At 39.6% G+C, this 17,710-nt stretch overlaps 1 protein-coding gene across 1 annotated transcript in view; it reads left to right on the top strand.

Annotated features, from left to right (window-relative positions):
• Positions 1-12,726: 12,726 nt before the first annotated feature.
• Positions 12,727-17,710, top strand: part of SYNE1 (spectrin repeat containing nuclear envelope protein 1) — a 299,972-nt gene continuing 294,988 nt past the window's right edge. The window contains exon 1 of the mRNA XM_071740591.1: positions 12,727-12,911. The gene's annotated coding sequence lies outside the window, so the exon portion shown is untranslated. The remainder of the gene's footprint in view (positions 12,912-17,710) is intronic.

The raw sequence follows: 17,710 nt of genomic DNA, 5'->3' as shown, positions 1-17,710 counted from the left end.
TGGATGTATCACGTTTCCTGCTTGTGGGCTTGAATTAGCAAGTGCTCGCCTTATCTTGAAACACCACATGGTTCCCGAGATGGAGGAATAGTTTCCTTCTCGTCATTTCCTCACCCAGAGCAAATTGACTCAGAACAATACCAAATCTCCTCCTTCTCCTAAACTTTTTGAACCCCAAAATGTCCAGAGATAGATGAAAAAGTCCTTTCTCTTTCCTCTAATGATTTTCCATGTTGGAAGACCATCCATGAACTTTCAAAAGCCCTTGTATTCGGTGGAAATTTTCAACAAGGAAGAAATTTATCAGGAGGCTCTTAATAAGCACCACTTCAGTAGTATATTAATTTAGGATATGAGGGTTGTTAAGTATTTGCCACTGTTCCTCAGACAGTTTGAGGAACTAGCTGGGCCTAAGAGTGTAACTGCAGATGTTAATATTTTAATAAATATACTTCAAATATATTTTGCCAGTTCTTTTCCTTTCCATAGCCCATTCTAAAATATGAGTTCCCTGGAACACAAAGAGGCTTTGAGGTAATTGAAAATTTTTAATATAGTGCAGTGTTAATTCCCTGTTGGAATTTGTAGTTCCTGCTGCTAAATATAACAAATAGCAATAATAATACCTCTACAGAAGAAAATAGTCAAGATACTTCATGATACGGATCCAGAATTAATGTAGAAAATATGGGAGTTAATAAAATATATGATTTGTATTTATGTGATAATTTTTGTGTAGCCCGATTTTAGCTATTTTCTCTTTAAATATATTGCAGATAAGAGATGCCCATAAACATTCTGCTGTGAATTTCAAACACCTGCTCTCTGAAGAGTTGTATGTGGTTTTGTTTTGCCCATTGTTTAAAAAACAGAATTATCTGTATCTATTTTCCACTATGAATATCTGGAATCAAGAAAATTTATGAATCTGACAGTGTTAAGATTTGGATGTGGCAATCTTGAATCGTTTGGTTTGTTTTCTTCTGCTTGAGACCTTTTTGTACTAGACAGCTTTTTAAAAATGCTGAGTAAGGATACCCTGATGGCTAGTGGTAGTTTGATGACTTTCAAAGCTGGTGCTTAAAATTACATATCCCAATACTGGGTTAAGCACCTGAATGAAAAATGTCTAATTTTCAGACATCTGTGGACAAGGTACAATTGGATAAGAAGTACTGACCTTAATCTAGTTGAAAAGCAGCTGAGTTCAGACATGGACACTTGTCCAGATAATTAAATCTTCTATATTATCAAGTGTATGAAATATAAACCTTAATGCTTTGTGAGGAAGTCAACAGCAATGAAAAACAGCATGATAGTTTCTCTCTGTCTAGACAGACTATTTGAAGACGAGAGTTCTTTCATTTGTCTCAAAAAAACCCAGCTGTTATAGACAGCCATTGACAGTAGAAGATCAGAAAATCTGGACCACCAAAAGTAATTTTTTTCCTTGGAAGAAGAAGAAAGAATTGCAATTTCCTGCAACAGACTTTATCTTAAATAGGTAGAGTGTACCAAGTCCTGAGATGTCATAACCAAAATGGAACCTTCGTCACTAAAAAATCTAAACCAGATTGATACATCATAAACCTTGTCTTATTTCAAATATTGGAATAATTTAATTTCTCTTCCTTTTATTTCTGAGTATTGCAGGAATTTATTTGCTTGGTAACTCCATCAGTTCTTTCATTTTTCTCTTTTGAAAAGTGTCTTTGCATGAAAAAAAATCACAATAACTTGAGATACCCTGATGGACAAAAATGTTCATCACCATTCATTATCCTGGCAAGTATACCACATTGCCACTTCTGATAAGTGGGAGACAGAGATAAATACAGGATGAGCTGTCAAATAAAATGCTAAGGTGGGGGAGTTCAATCCTAATGAAAGAAGCAGCCTTTACCCCTTGAAAGGAGCAAATCGATTCTGTTCTGAGATATTTAGGCTTTCAATTAAATGAAGGTGCTTTGAATTTGCAGCAGCACAAGCCCTGCTCCATGAAGAAAGAAAAAACTTTCAGGGGAAATAAATGGAATGGGTTCCATCACATATTAGTAAAAATCATGAAGAAACAATCCATAAGTACCCAGGGTACCGCCAGCAGGTGAAGAGCTGTCTGCTTCCTTGGCTTCCACATGGAGCCATGGGGAGAGGATTAGCACCACTGCCAGCCTGCTTTGGGGGTAGCAGTTGCTTTTTCTGAGGCATTTATGGTTTGCCTATTGATATATTACAATTCTCTTTCTCTTCTACCTCCAGAAAACTGATCATCTACATGATTTCTGTTTAAGACAACACTGACAGTGGAGAGAGACTTTAGAGGGTGTATAGAGATGATTTTATTTGAAACCATTTTTTCAGCTGGACAGAGCTCATGGTGATGTTTGAGTAGGATCAATAATCCCTACCACATGATCTTAGCTGCTGTCAATCACTGCCAAATAAAAGGGTCATACCAGTGTCATTAGAAGTGAAAAAGGAACACTGTGTTAGAACTTCAAAGCAACTTGCTGAAAAATACATTTCAGTTTTTCAGTTGCTGGCACTTCCTGAAGAAACATAGGTATATAAACAGAATACTCCAGCATGAATCCATAAAATCTCTTTTTAGTCTCTTTTTTTTTTTTTTTTTTTCATGTGTAAGCAGAGTTCACTGAAAAAAAAAAAAAAAAGAAAGAGTGAAAAAGTGTAGAATATGTATGCAGTGCAAATTTTTTCTTTTTTTTACACTTTCCATCTGGAGATTATGATTTAGGCTGGGATTTCCTTTAATTGTTTTATATTTCAGCAGCCTCATATTTGTCCTTGGTTAGTTTTACAGCTCTCCGGATGCATGAAGAAAAACTCAGGAATTTTTGTTCTTTTACCAGTGATGAAAAATGTTCCTGTCTCCCATCAAACTATCCATTTTAAAGGCTGCTCATAATGTGACAAAAGATAAAGAAACTGCATCATACTACCTTAAGTGAATCATTTCAGGTTACTTCAGTTGACCTGATACAGGTTAAATAACCTACTTCCCATGTGATGGCTCCATCACAACACACCTTTCAATATGCTATGAATGAAAAGAAATATGGCTGCGGCAACATCATTATCTCAGAAAAGACCTTGGTTCCTAGGACAGTATTAGGTGTCACTAATTCTTCTCCAGATTTTTCAGAAAAAGAATGGTGGGTGGGATATTCATCAGAATTTCGGATATTCATCAGAATTCCAGATATTCAGTGTGTTGGGGAGGTATGAAATTCTAAGACATAACATAAAAAGAAGATCCCTCATTGCTGACTATTTACCATCACACGACTGTGAAGGTAATGTCACAGTGCAGAATGTGAATGCACATTGTGTTTACTAGAACCTATATCAAATTTTTAGATAGAATATTCAACTCACAATGCTGAAATCATGTTATTTACTTAACACGGAAGTCTTTTCTAATTGTAAAGTGACTGACACACATAAAAAGGGGCAGAGGAGAGCCCTTCCCTCTATCAGCTAGACATTTTCAGATGACTGATATTTTTCATGATCTTTGGGTTTTTAAAGACTGTGCTTGCTTATTTATGTGTGTGTGGGAAAGTGCAGGGGAGGGAATTAAGAAAGGGAACACAGCAACACATATGTTATGTCAATGCATTTCAGATTTCACCACTGGTTAAACTTAATCCAGGGGAAAAATAAATTAAAAAAAAAATCGAAGTTTATATATCTTAAATATTTTAGGTGAAAAGGAGCAGCAACTCCTCCTTCTAGAAGAAATAGTGAAATATATTGTGGGCAGAAGCCAATTTTAGCATCTCTGCACTATATTCCCACAGCTAACTAATAGCTAGGGAGTATAATGCAGAGAGCTGGCACTATGAGGCTTGTATAAGTTCAGCTCTACACCAGAGTAATGGTCATCCCTGGGGGCACAAGGATGTGAAAGAGGGAGGGGATAAATATCAGCTCTTTGGAGTTAATGAAAAGTCAGGAACTTATTCTCTGACTGTCATATCTAACATCTTGCATGATATTTTGGGTGGTCCATGTGTACCTAGCAGTTTGGACTCTAACTTGAAACCCCCAAACTCAAACTTTTATTTTGTCAAGAGATGAATTTCTGAGTAACCATACCAGAAGAGAAGAAAATAAGATAGTAATTTAAAAAGATTTCTTTCCTTTTGGTTCTCTGTTCTCCTACAAACACATCCTATGAACCATTTCCTTTTCAGCACAGGAAAATGAAATCCATGAGTATGATTTACAATGAGTGAACAATTTTTATCCAATGGACAATTTTATCAGCTTTGCAACAACTTACAGTCTAGGAAAGAGATTTGCTATAATATCCTCAGAGTACAGCATTTACTTGTCTTCAGCTATGATGCTAGAGGCAAAAGGATAGGGCAATAGAACTTGGTCTTTATATCCAATTCTGGTCCCCTGAGCCTTCTGAGACCTGACGTGATGAAACATGACATTTAGTATACTCATTATTTTAGTTCAGATTACATATTCTTTTTTCTGCTCGTACAAAAAAAAAAAAAAAAAAAAAAAAAAAAAAAAAAAAAAAAGAAGGACAAAATAAGGGGACAGAAATAAAAACATACAAACCCAATTCAATATGACAACAAAATCATATTTTAACTCTTTCATAGTAACTGATAGAGCTCTAGAGCTGAGCTGTAAATTTTTCATCCAGCTACAAGCATAGGATAAAAAAATAATATCTTACTGTTGTATTCTGTTCTACTTGTTGTTGAAAAGATTAAATTAAATTAAATTAAATTAATTTTTCCCACTCCCTAGAGTGGTCTGAAATTTTTAATTTCTTTGACAAATAATGTTAACAGCTATGTCACTATTTGTTCATACTGAAAGACATAGTCTAAAAGGATAGTCAAAATAGTCTTTGTGGAACTACACACCACCACAGATACCATTTTGGTTTGATGTTGGTAAGTTCACCGTGGCCTTATGACAGTAAAAATCAGCTTTATCAGCTTTCTGATTCACAACATAGACAAATATTTGATCATTATGTTCCCCTTCATCATTTTACTACTACCACCAAAAATTCTAGAAAAAAACCCCCACCTTTTCTGAGGCTTAGAGCAAGAGGAAATCCTATGGGGAAGGTTCAGAATAGAGGCATGATGAACAATTGAAGGAAATTGCCTGTCAGTAGTCATAAATGTTTAATCTTCTCTTCCTCTGATTGACAGGATCACACCACAGTCACAGAGTACCCATTTATTCATAGAATAAATTTCTCAAATAGAATAAGTTTCCCAAATGCATCCCATATGGCAATCATAACTCTGTTGTACTTAAGTACTGTAAAAACAAGTTACAGTGAGACCAGGCAACCTGCTTTTCTTCTTTGTTATACAAATTACTTGTTTCCTATACTCTGCTGGAAGGAATCGTAATAGAAATCAAAAGTCTAAATCACCAGAAAATCATTCGATGATTTTCTTTGCCCTTTCCCTGACAGAGGTATTTGAAGTTTAAAGGCTTTTCTCAAGATGAGTATTTAGCAGGTCTGTCATCCCCTCCTTCCATGTCAAGCTGCAGGTCATTAGAGCAGGCCTGTTACTGCCTACTGTGAAGACAAGATGCCGGCAGCAGCTGTTTTCCTGTCTCACCTCAGCCCAAGAAGCAGAGTAGCCAAAAGCAAAAGAAGGTACCTGATCAGTTTGTAGTGGGAAAATGATAAAAACTCTCTGTCAAGGAAGTTGTATTTCCCTCAGCATGCCTGTGAGTACCAGAAAATTTCTCTCCCAAACTGACTACGGAAATTTTGCTCTGATGAAAGACTGCAGTAGTTGTTCCTCCCAGATATCCCTTATTTCTTATTGCAGCAATTATAGGCATCCCAGAACTCTTCCAAGCCACAAAACATCCAAAGCTTTGCCCTCACCCTTGCAGCCATTCTACCCACCACTGGCAGTCCCTGCTACTCCCTCCCTCCCAAGCACCCACACAACCCACACAGGTTACTTGTAACTTCCACATCTCTGGGCACCCCAATCCCTCAGCAAGCTTACCAGAGAGCTCCACAGAGAATGGAAATGTGATTATGGTCCTTTGGAAACTGGTGAATAATTAATTTAACCTTTTGCTATTGCAGGTCATCAATTTTTACTGCTCTCAGATGATTTGCTGTTATGGAGGGTAAGCTTAATACATGTTGAGCTGTAAGGGCCAGGAGCTGTGTACACAGATGTCCAAGCACAGAGTGACTGCACAAACTCCAGATGTAGAAAACTATTTACTGGTTAGTACAAGCAGCTTGATACTGGTTTCATGTACACTTCATGCATGCTTTCAGTTTCACACTGATGAAACTTTCAGTAGAGTTAACTCCTGACTCATTCCAGAAAAGACTCAGAAAAGAGTTCTAAGATAGAAGACTTCTGAAAGAGATGTTTATAGAGAAATAGAGAGAAATCTGCATTTATAAATTATTTTGCATCGACTTACAATGATGAACTATTAAAAAGATCAGGAAATAAAATTATGAGACATGACAAAAATTGAGAGAAGAGACAGTTTATGGAAGTGAAGTATATAGCTTACAAAAATAAAGCAATCAACAAGACATCTACTTGATGCTGGCCAGTCAAGCCTAAGAAAGCATTAATTTGGTAAGACTAAAATGTGGAATAAGTGGGCATACACCAGAAATGACGGATGGACTTTTCAGTTAAGATTATCTGATCTTAAACAAGTTGCTCTGGACTGATCAAGGAACAGTCCTAAAGAATAAATAAACCTGTCATGCCAGGGAATGGATTGAGATTTAAAAAATAGTCAACGCTATGGAGATTTCACTAACTAGAAAATAATCAGAAACAGCAATGGGAAACAGTAATAGGGGAATTAATGTCAGCAAGAATGTTTCTACTTCCCAGTTTTGAAGACAAAGACAGTAGAGACAAAGAAAGTTGCATGTCTTTTGAAATAGTCTTGTAAGATCTCAGAAATAGGTTATGTTATGAAAGATTCTTGTTTGGTGATGACATCAACCTATATCTGATCTTCAGATGATATCAGAGAGAACACCCTTCGATTGGCTGATTAATCACTTACTGTTGCCTTCCTTTGATGACCAGTCAATAAACTAAGGAGATGGACTTCACATACCTTCTTCACAGAGACGGAAGAAAATATGCTTGGATTTTTCTTGAGATGGTTTCATCTTCCTTCTTATGTCTTGGAAACATCAGGTTTCCCTTGTCAGCTACCTCAGGTAACACACCAAGCGTCTCACCCCTTATTAATAACACCTTACCCATTTCTACTGAGATGTCCATTCAGATTAGATCTTTCAGGACATCACCACATCTTCTAATGTCCCGAAAATTCCTGTGAGCTCTCTCTTCCTCACAGGTTAGTCTTTTACTTCAGTGCCCTTGTCTGTGGTTTCATTACTTATTATTTTTTACCACACAGAATTGCTGTTTGGCTGTAGTATTGTACTTCAGGGAAGCAATTATTTTCATGCATTGCAATTCTGCCAAGTGCATTTCAAAGGCACATCTGACAAAGACATCTTGTTTCTATCAGAATATAAGGAAATTCAAAATAACTTCTGTTTTGGTAGCTCAGAGTTTCTCAGACAGTTCCTGCAGCGTCCTTTTAATCTAACTCTAAAGCAAATTGCTACAGTCCACATGGTGGCACTATCCGACCATGTTTGCTTTGTACTACGAGTTCAATTTAATTTTACCATGGTCATCGATGTTTTTTGTTTCGGTTTTGGTTTTGGTTTAATTATGTGTTTAAAGTCTCATCCTCACAACACAGAGGAGCCTGGAGGCACAGGGGCAGAAGAGTGAGCCAAAATAATCCTGAGAACACCAAGGAAGGCAGAACCTGCCCCGGCTCTTCCCACAGCAGTCCAAGCAGGGGATCTGTCCCGTGTGCTGGGGTTGTCCATGGGGGAGGCTCTCCCCAGACCACATTACAGACAGAGGGGAGTTTAGGTCTTCAGGGGTATGGGATGCATTATGCAGGGGAAGAGCATCTTGGGATCACACAAGACATTCTATATTTATTTTTTTTTTTTTTTTAGGGGCAGAAGCAAAAGTGGGGAAAGGGAGGGATCATGATAGACTGAGGATGAACAAGGGTGGGAAAATAGAAGGAGGGGTCTGGGCCAGCTGCCAGGGAGACCATGATATCTGGTGAGGCTATAAATCTGGACCAGCTGTGGGAGAAACCTTTTATCTGGGGTGTGTGTCTGTGTGAGGGCAAGACCAAGAGGAGCCTGGAGTCATCTGCTGGAGAGACCAAATGTCTAAGGCCAGCCCTTCAAGTGGGGGCATGCTGTGTGTCCCCGTGTCTGTGTTGGGGGGGGAGTGGGAGGGCGGGATGTTGGGGGGTGTAAGTTGGTCTGTACCAGCAGGTGAAATGGGGCTCTGGCCTCAGAAGCTGAGATGCCCAGGTGGGGAGACCAGAATATACTGACCAGGCTGAATGCTTAGCATCATTTACTAGAGTAATCCACATTTTATGGATGTATAAGTATTTGTATTTATTTTCTGCTAACAGATTTTCCCCCTGATCAGCAGGTAGAGAAGCAGGATCTGCCCAGACCTGACCTTCGAATAACAGCCTTTTAGTCTTATTTTAAACAACACTGGGATTTCCACTTTCATTCTTTTTTCAGGAGTTTGAGTTTTTGGAAATGTTTTCAAATTCAGTGTAACTTATGAAGCATAAATGAGGAAAAAATGACACAAGAATAAATTTCAGATAGATATAATGTGTTTCTAGACAATAATGAGGTGACTGATAATACAAATAAATGCCAAGCATTTAAGCTTGACTCTTGCCATATGTTAGACTGAGCTCATTTTGTACATTTACCAGCGCTTTATATCCTAGTGAGGCATCTCTAAGCTATTATAAATTTGATAACTTCACTTACAGGAACATGCCAAATACCATGGTACTAGTTTAGCAGCTTATTTTTTGCTCCTGATTTTTTTTCTACTGTCACTTCACTTTTGTGTAATATCACCCCATTATTTCATTTGCTTCAGCATAATGCAAGGAAAGTTAAATGGTCTATTTCTACATTTGACATAGTTCAGTAGAAGTGATAGATCTCAGGTTTCTATTTCTATCTGTAATTTGTTGTCAAAATTTGTTCACTCGAGTTTTGATAAAATTAAATACAAAACATAAGGACATACAAATATGTTTCCATACTGTTACAAAATGTGTACGTAGAAAAATCCATACAATTATACAGTTGATACATTTGCAGTTGATATGTGAAAAGGAGATGTAGAACTGCACATAACTCTCAGGAGGTGTTTGGCAATGTTTTAAAGTTGCACATCGATTCTGTGTGGCAGTTTAGGACAGGAAGGAAGTGGCACTTGCTACTTCTTGCTGCAAAACCTGCAGAAAGAGGGCTTTGCTCCATTGCTCAAACTGTTCTCAGTATTCATAGAGTCACAGCAAAGGGACTTGGAAGAGACAGCGGCACCTAAAGAGACATCCTGTTCTGCACCCTGACAAAGTATAAGAAAAATAAAAATGCTTTCCAGGAAGAAACTTGTCTAGTTGGTACATTAAAATCTCCCGAGATGCAAATTTCACTTCCTGGTTACAATATGTGCTGCAAAACTTTATTTCCTCCTTGATTTTTTTGTTCTGATATGACAGTCTCACTTGCTACAAGGTGGGCACATTGCTTCTTGTCCCCTGTATTGTGAACACCAAGGAGGAATCAAAACCTTCCTTTTGCAGTGCTTCTCTATGCTTTTAAATACTTTTATATATCCCACCATTTCCTAATCTCTAGATTAAGCAGCTGTTTCGGTCATTTCTCTCAGATTTTACCTTCCAGACTTTCCACTATTTTCACAGCTGTCCTCTAGATGGTCTCTACTTGGTTTAGATCTTCCTTGAAGTCTGGCAGCCAGAACTGGACTAAACACAGAGTAGTACAAGTGAGGCAATGCTTTGAAGGCAGTAAGTCTCTTCTGAGGAAGAGTGCCCTGTATTCTTCAGTGACAAAGACCTCACTTATGTCTCAGCTAAAAGCAGCAGCCCTCAGTGCTGCTCTTGTCCATTGCACAGAACCAGCATTACCAGAGCATTACCAGAGCACTCAGAGGAGGGGTTTTTGTTAGAGGAGGGACAGTAGCCTTCAGTGCCTGGCTAGACTTGTCCATCAGGGCAGTTCAGCTGGCTGCAACCTGTCCTTAGCTGAGACCTTCTTACCTGGATGCTCTTGGAGGTGTGCTGCATGCTAAATAATTTTCTTTGGATGCAGTGAGAGGCCTCTATTACCTATGTTATGATATTTCTTTTCCTTTTCTTTCTTTTCTCTGCAGTGAAACTAGCAGTCAATTCCAACATCTAGTAAAGAACCCTGAGTTAATATGACCATTTAATGCATTTAATAAAATCATAGTGGAATCAAATATCTGCTTAAAGATGTCATTAATTGAAATGAATAAAAATATCTGAATATAGTTCTAGTTTTTCCTTTCCAAAAATTCCCAACTGTAATAACAGAGCATGCATGGAAATTGAGGTGAAACCTTGCCAGAACTGCTACAGAGTAGCAAATCTAATTCATTTCCAGAAAGGCTATCCTATAGCAAGTTTCAGTTCACTTTTTTTTAAACAAGCAAAAGAAAATAAGGAAAGTGATAGTGACAAATTGCATCGTATTGTCCTTAGAATAGTGAAGACAATTTCTTATTCTAGAAGAAAAAACAATCTGGATAAGTACAGTGAAGCTTAAAATGGCTACCACCTTAGTTTGAAATGTATTTTTCATACAAGGTGTACTCCAGCTCTATGCACAGCTGGAATGTATTATTTTATGTAAGAACAAGTAGGATAAATTGGAATGACATTATATTTTCATGCAGCATGCAAAGAGAAAGATATTTAAGTCAGCCACATGTTCTGTTCTGCATATTAAACTCAAAATCTGTAAGATTTCTGTGAGCTTCCTGCTATACCTCAGTCATTTTAGCTGACCATTTAAGATGTGTAGTGCAGCATATAGTTCTCCACATTAGAAAATGAAGGAGCTTACTCTAGCAAGTACTGCAGATGATAGTAGCAATATTGTACAAAGTCTAAGCTTTTGTAGTGAAGATGTCTCTCTTGTTAATAATATTCTTAACCAAGAAAGACAAAATAAAATGGCATTTTCCTGAAAGAGACAGCAAAGTGAGGAATTCATTTAGCAAAAGGTGTATGTGGAAAGGGGAAACTCAGAAGCCTGTCAGCATCCACTTCCTTTGGCATCCTTGATGTTGCAACTGGCGTGGGGTAAGACAAAATAGCAGTTAAGACAAACAAGAATGGTAAGAAAGTGTTGGATGGGTGAAAAAGGCTTTGTGGTTTCTTTCCTGCACAAAACCCAACAACAACAACATTAAAAAAAAAACAAAACAACCCAAACCAACCAACCAAAAAAGAAAACAAAAAATAAACAAAAACACACACACAAAACCCAAAACAAAACACCAAAACCAACCAACCAACCAACAAAAAACCTCAAAGCAAAATAAACAAAACAACATAAATAAAAAAAACTACAACCCTCTAGAGGAGAAAAAAATCAGGCCCAGTATGCCTGGCTACATTCATTGTGAGGAAGAGTAAATTTTTGTGGATGGCTGGAGGTGAACTAGATGTGTGCACCCCAGATTCACAAGAATCCTTACTGCAGCTCCCAGTATGTCTGCCTCTTCCACAGCATCCGGGCCCCAAGTTTGTGATCAATAACTACTTATTGTGTCAGGATATTATTGTGCCACAAGTGTAAGTGTACATATTGCAAGGGTAGTATCAGTGTTAAGGGAACTAGCGCTAAAGCAAGGGAGGATGCTGAGTAATCCCTGCCGCCTAACTCAGGTTTCATCCATCCACTCAGTAAACACTCTGCATGCTAATGTTCTAGAATCACTGCAGCACTGCCAGCAGAGCTGCAAACTAAGAGGTATGTTGGCAGCATTTCTCACAACTTCTCCATTTCACCTCTAGATGAGTGCTGTTTCCCACCCACCCCCCAGTGATACAGAGCAGAGATGATCCATTTCTTAAGCAGGAAAAAAAAAAAAAAAAAAAAAAAAAAAAAGCCTCTGTCTCCCACATGAAGCAAGTTTCAACGTTGTTTGAAGAGGCAGAATCACATTTTATACTGAGGGCATAAACCCTGTTGCATGGCTAACGTGGTTTGACCTCAAGAGTGGCAAACCGGCTGTCTTGCCAAGCTCCTCCGAGTATTTCTGTCCTGCTGCTGTTATGTAAGTGCTGGTGTCCCAGTTTGCTTGTGCAGCGCTCAGTGATGCTCGGGAGCCTACGCCAAAGGTAATGCCCTGCAGAACGCTACGCGATGCAATAATAACAATAATAATAATAGTAATACGACTGGCAATAGCAATTAGCAGCGTTAGCTCCGTACAGGCGTTCTCGGAAGTATTTCGGCTACTCGCTAGAGCGCACTTTGGGGGTGTTAGGGCTCGGGGGCTGAAGCCGATGGTCCATTCCCCTGCGCTGGGCACAGGGCCACAGCAATCACCCCGGACAAGCTGTCCCGGCCTTTGCCGCAGCCGCGGCGGAGCGGGGCGGGGCGGGGTGCAGCCCACCCGCGATGCGCGCACGGACAGCGGGCTCTGAGGAACGGCGTGGGGGGGGGTGAGGGCGGGCAGCTGCATCCCTGGGGGTGGCGGCGGCCGGGGCCTGGGGATCGCCGCAGGGGGCCGGCTCAGCACGACCACGCAACCCCACTCACCGCCTTCTCCCCACCCCCGCACCTGCTTCCTCGCCGCGGGCCGGCGGGGCGGGGCGGGGCGGGTGTCGTGTTGTGCTCGGTAACCAGGGAGCCGCGCCGACCGCACCGAGACGCGGAGCAGCGCGGAGCAGCGCGGCGGGGGGAGGTAGGGCGCGGCGGAGAGAGGTCGGGGCGGGGGCCGAGGCGCGGGACTCCCGGCGGCTGCGGGGGTTCGGCGGGGGCTGCCGACTTGGGGAGTTCGAGTGAGCCCGCGGGTAACCGCCCGGACCGGCACCGCGAAAGAGGGAACCCTCTGGGGCAGCCTCCCCTGGCTGCCCCCAGCCGTTTTCTCCTTCTCCTCGCCCCAAACTAATTTGGGGTTGAACCGAAACTAGCTGCCGTGATTTGTGGAGTTCAGCCGTATTACTCCGTGATTCTGAGAGGTTTTCCCCTTCTGAGTACGGGGGTAGGAAATCCTGGAGGAGGGCCGTGGTGTTCATCCTGAAACGCACGTGTGTATGATGCAGAGGTACCTGTTTTTATGCTCAGTCACACACTGCAGGCCAAAATGTAGTTAATCAAGGAAGATGTGACTATTCGTGTGCACTCTCAAGAAGCCAGTTTAAGGCTGGCTTGCACGCAATGATGATGCAAAAAAGACAAGTGCACTGCTACAAAGATGTATTGAGTCTGTATGCTCCCTGGTATGTGTGGTAACCCCCCAGAGGTGAGACCTGCAGAAAAACTAGCAGACAAGGTTGTTACTAGGATTTTGACAACCACATTTGCAACAATATTCACATATTCACACTGGGGTAAAGTGCTTGTAAGACTATTAGTAGTTTCTATAGCAGAGCAGATTTTGCAAATTGATGATGAATTACTTATGTAAAGCATCCATGGAAATAATCTACATGATGCTGAGGAAAACTCCAGTGCTCATCACTGTGAGGAACTTACACCTATGTAGCCTGTAGGGAAGTAGTACGTGGTGTTTCTGGCTGCTCGCCCGCACTTTTCAAGTGCTGAGCCTTTTGGAAGACTCTTAACAGGCACTCACTTTCCTGTAGTAGTAGTAGTGGTGGGCTATATTCTTTCTATGATGTCTGATAATTATTTGCTTGCTTCTTGTGTGCATTTTAATAGTAAACAGATCCTGAGCTATAAATGCTGATGAGCTCTCTTAAAATATTGCTATTAGACAGAGACTATCAGGGTGCTGTGTTATTTTAGTTGGTAACCAGTATATGTTTTTGTTTGTTGTACTAAGCTTCATGTGCTGATTTACATGACAGAAGCAGTTCATTTGGAATTTTAAAAATTTATAGATTTTTTTTTTTTTTTTTTTTTTTCCTTCCTGGTAGGAGTTAATTTTCATTGTCAGATGGGGTGTTTGACACACTTCTTAAAACTCTTTAACGTTTGTCCTGGAAAAAGGAGCTCTCCAGAATGAGCATAGTGCTACATCTTGGAGTGATTCGATTCTCATCTTTGCAAACTCTTCTAGATGTGCAAGTAGAAGTAATAATCTCTCCACTTCCCTCTTGTTCTTTTAATTCCTGTTTCTAATGTCTTGTTTGTTTAATATTACCCGTAGAGGTTAGATGTGCCAATTGCGATTTTGGGTGGCTGAGTATAAAATATATATAAATCACAGATAAACCCAAATAAATTTGTGAATTTAGTATTTAAAAAAAATGTTGTTTTTTTTTTTTACTTTCAATAAGTAACTGTAGAAAGTGCCAGGAGTGATTTTGACTACTGCATTGAACACACACACACAAATCTCATAATGACTGTACACCTTTGTGCAGCATTCCTCTCTCCACTGAAATATGAAAATCCTTGAAGGATTTTTTTATTTGTACTTTGGAACCTTAGAAGCATCTTCCTATGAGCTTCACTTAGAGCTATACTGATTTACACAGCCTCCCAGTACATATGATGCTGAAAGAAAGTAACACCTTGATAATGGGTCAGAGAGAGCAGAGTTGCACCTAGAAGGAGGACCAGTACCTCGTTAGTGTATAAATGCTTTTGGAAAGCAGGCAAGAGTGCCTGGCCCCAAGGAGGATCTTGCTGATCTTTTAAAATTATTATTTATTTGTTTATGTATTGTTTTTACTTTTTCAAGCAGTGGATGTACTCTCATCAAAAATAAACAATTGTTTCCATACTTCCTTGTTACTATGGCTAATGAGAAAACTTTAGAGCTCCTGTGTCGTCTCAGTGGTCACAAAAGTAACAGCAGTCATGTACCTTGAAGCAACTGAACTTTTGCCCTTGTTTCACTCAAGGCACAGATTTAATGGGGAAAACAGGTGTTCCTGCTTTGCCATTCATATGTGAGCTGTATCTGCCCCTCACTTAGAATTATACTTCAGCTAAGTTTTCTTGCTTGGGAGATGTGCAGAAATACTAAAGAATTTATGTTTACTTGCTTATCTCAAACTCTGTTTGACCCACCCTTTCCTGAGATGCTTCAGTGTTTTCTATTTTAGTAGTCTTTTTTTTTTTTTTTTTTTCCTTCAAAGCTGGGCAAGAACTTTTTATTACAGGTCATAATACGCCACAGAAGTCATAGAAACATCAGTATCAAAACAGAAAAATCTGAATGGCTCTCCTACTGTTAACCAGATTACAAATTATATCCAAACTTTTACCCTGTCCTATCTGCTTGGATACTGTGACCTCTGATCTTAATCTCAGCCTGTGTTTGTCTGGGCAGATAGTAAGCTCTTTGAGGCCAGGATTATATCCTGTGTTTGTAGAAGGAGCTACTGATTCCAGTCTCCTGCTATTACCAACATCTCTATAAATGATAATGCATTCCTGCAGTATTTCCACAGCAGGATTACTAAAATGTAGTACACACTGTATTTAACTTTTCATATTAGAAAGACAGTGAATGACCTTTCTTTGAATATATCTAAAAATGTGTGTTCTGCTATTTTTTTCTAAAAAATAGAAAGTCTCTGCCTTCTATTTTCTCCTAGAACACTTGCCATTTTCTGTTCAAATGGAATTACAGCTCTTGAGACTGTAACCTCTCATACCACTCAATTTTTGTTCACCCCCCAAAACAAACATGACAGTAAGTAGAAAATAATATGCTTACTTGCTGAAATTTAAATACATACATAGGTGTCTGCATGAATAGGCTCCTACAAATAAATCGTTAAATACCAAAGTAAGGCATAAAAAAATTGTCTTCCTTGCCACAGACTTAAGTGATAGGTGTGCAAATTACCCTATTACAATTTTTTCATTGTTGCAGCAGTCCCTGAACCTTATGAAGAACATTTTTCCAGCTCCAAAAAAGCTGAAACCTAACTAGATGAACCAAAATAATCTGGAGGTCCAGAAAGGATCCAAATTTCTCTCTCTTCCCACGGTCCTGAAGAAAAACAGATATCAATAACTCTAGGTGACTGCTGCACATCAAGGCAGTTTGGGGCCGGACATTCAGTAAGAACTTGTTGTTTCAGAGTTCCTGTTTCAATGTGTTCTTTGTCTCTTCTTCCACCTTTTCCCTTCAAATGCAGTAGAGAAAGGAAGCACAAAGCGTCAGTGTTGGGATTCAACTATCAAAAACACCTTTCAGAGCCAAAATTGCATTTTTCCATGCTATGTGCACAATGTTCCATTGGACCTGGGAAAGTTCCTGTATGCATTAACTTGTGCTGCATTGCTTGAGAGAATAGCCACAGGTTTGCAATTTCACAATCTGTAACAATTACCAAAGAGGCTCTTCTGTTGGCCTGAATTTTGGAAAACCAGTGAGGTACAGCATTTTCTTTAAAGATAACATAAAAATCATTTTGGATTACTCTGCCCCACCTCTTCATACTAGCTCCTAATTTTAATACATCCAGAAGGCGTTGCCTGCAGCTTGACAGATTTGTTCAAATAAGTTTACAAATGGATTTTCAATTAATCAGCTACAAGGTTTCAGTATTCTGGGATGAATTTTTTTCAAGTTTTTCCACTTTGAACTTGAACATTACTTCAGATGGTGCTGCTTCCATTTCTGTTGTGCCTTTGTCTGTCAGAGTTACCTTTAGTGGAAAAATTAATTTCAATTTTCTTATCTACTTTCTTTTTACTTATCTGGCTAAGAACTATTTTCATGCTGTCTTTACCTTCTTAGTCTAACCAAGCTGGTGTTTCAGCAAGTCTCTCTTTGTCCCTGAACACAGGATGCACTATGGCAGAGCTCTTCATTTCTCATCCTTTTTTTCCACTCACTTATGTCTGAGTGGCAGCTCTTCTAATTATGTCAGAAGAAGTTTTATTCTGCCCTGAACAGATGTATAGTTTTTTGGTTTTTTTAAAGCACTGTGTCTTTAATTCAAGGGCTTAATCTCCTTGATGAACTGATGCTTTCTCCAAGCCCCTGCCCTTACCTTCTGCAACTTGGGTGGTGTGGCTAGAGCCCATCCTGGTGAAGACTGGGACAAAAAACTCATTGAGTACCTCAGCCTTCTTCAAATACCATGTGACCAGGTCTCCTGTTTCCTTCCTGAAAGGGCTCACATTTCCTCTTCTGATGTACTTGTGGAACTTTTCTTGTCCTTGATGTGCTTGACCTGTTTCAATGTGTTCTATCAGATTTAGTTCTGTTTGGGCTTTAGCTTTCCTAATTGGACAACTCCTTTGCACTCCTCTTCAGTCCTTTCTTTTTACACTGAAGTCTTTCCAGTTTAAGTCTTTCCTTGTTCATCTATGCAGGCTTCCTGGACTTCTTGTCTGCTTTTCTTTTTGTTGGGATGTATTGCTCCTGAGCTTGGAGGAGGTGATCCTTGAATACTGAACAACTTTTCTGGTCTCCTCTCCCCTCCATGGTTTTATTCCATGGTACCTTACCAAGCAGATTCTTGAAGAGGTCAAAGTCTGCTCTCAAGGGCAGCGAGCTTGTTTCACACCCTGCCTGTTTCCCTAAGGATCCTGAATTCACAGAAATCA

This window comes from Heliangelus exortis, chromosome 3 (assembly GCF_036169615.1).
Source record: "Heliangelus exortis chromosome 3, bHelExo1.hap1, whole genome shotgun sequence".
NCBI lineage: Eukaryota > Metazoa > Chordata > Aves > Apodiformes > Trochilidae > Heliangelus > Heliangelus exortis.
This window is presented reverse-complemented; position numbering and strand designations above follow the sequence as displayed.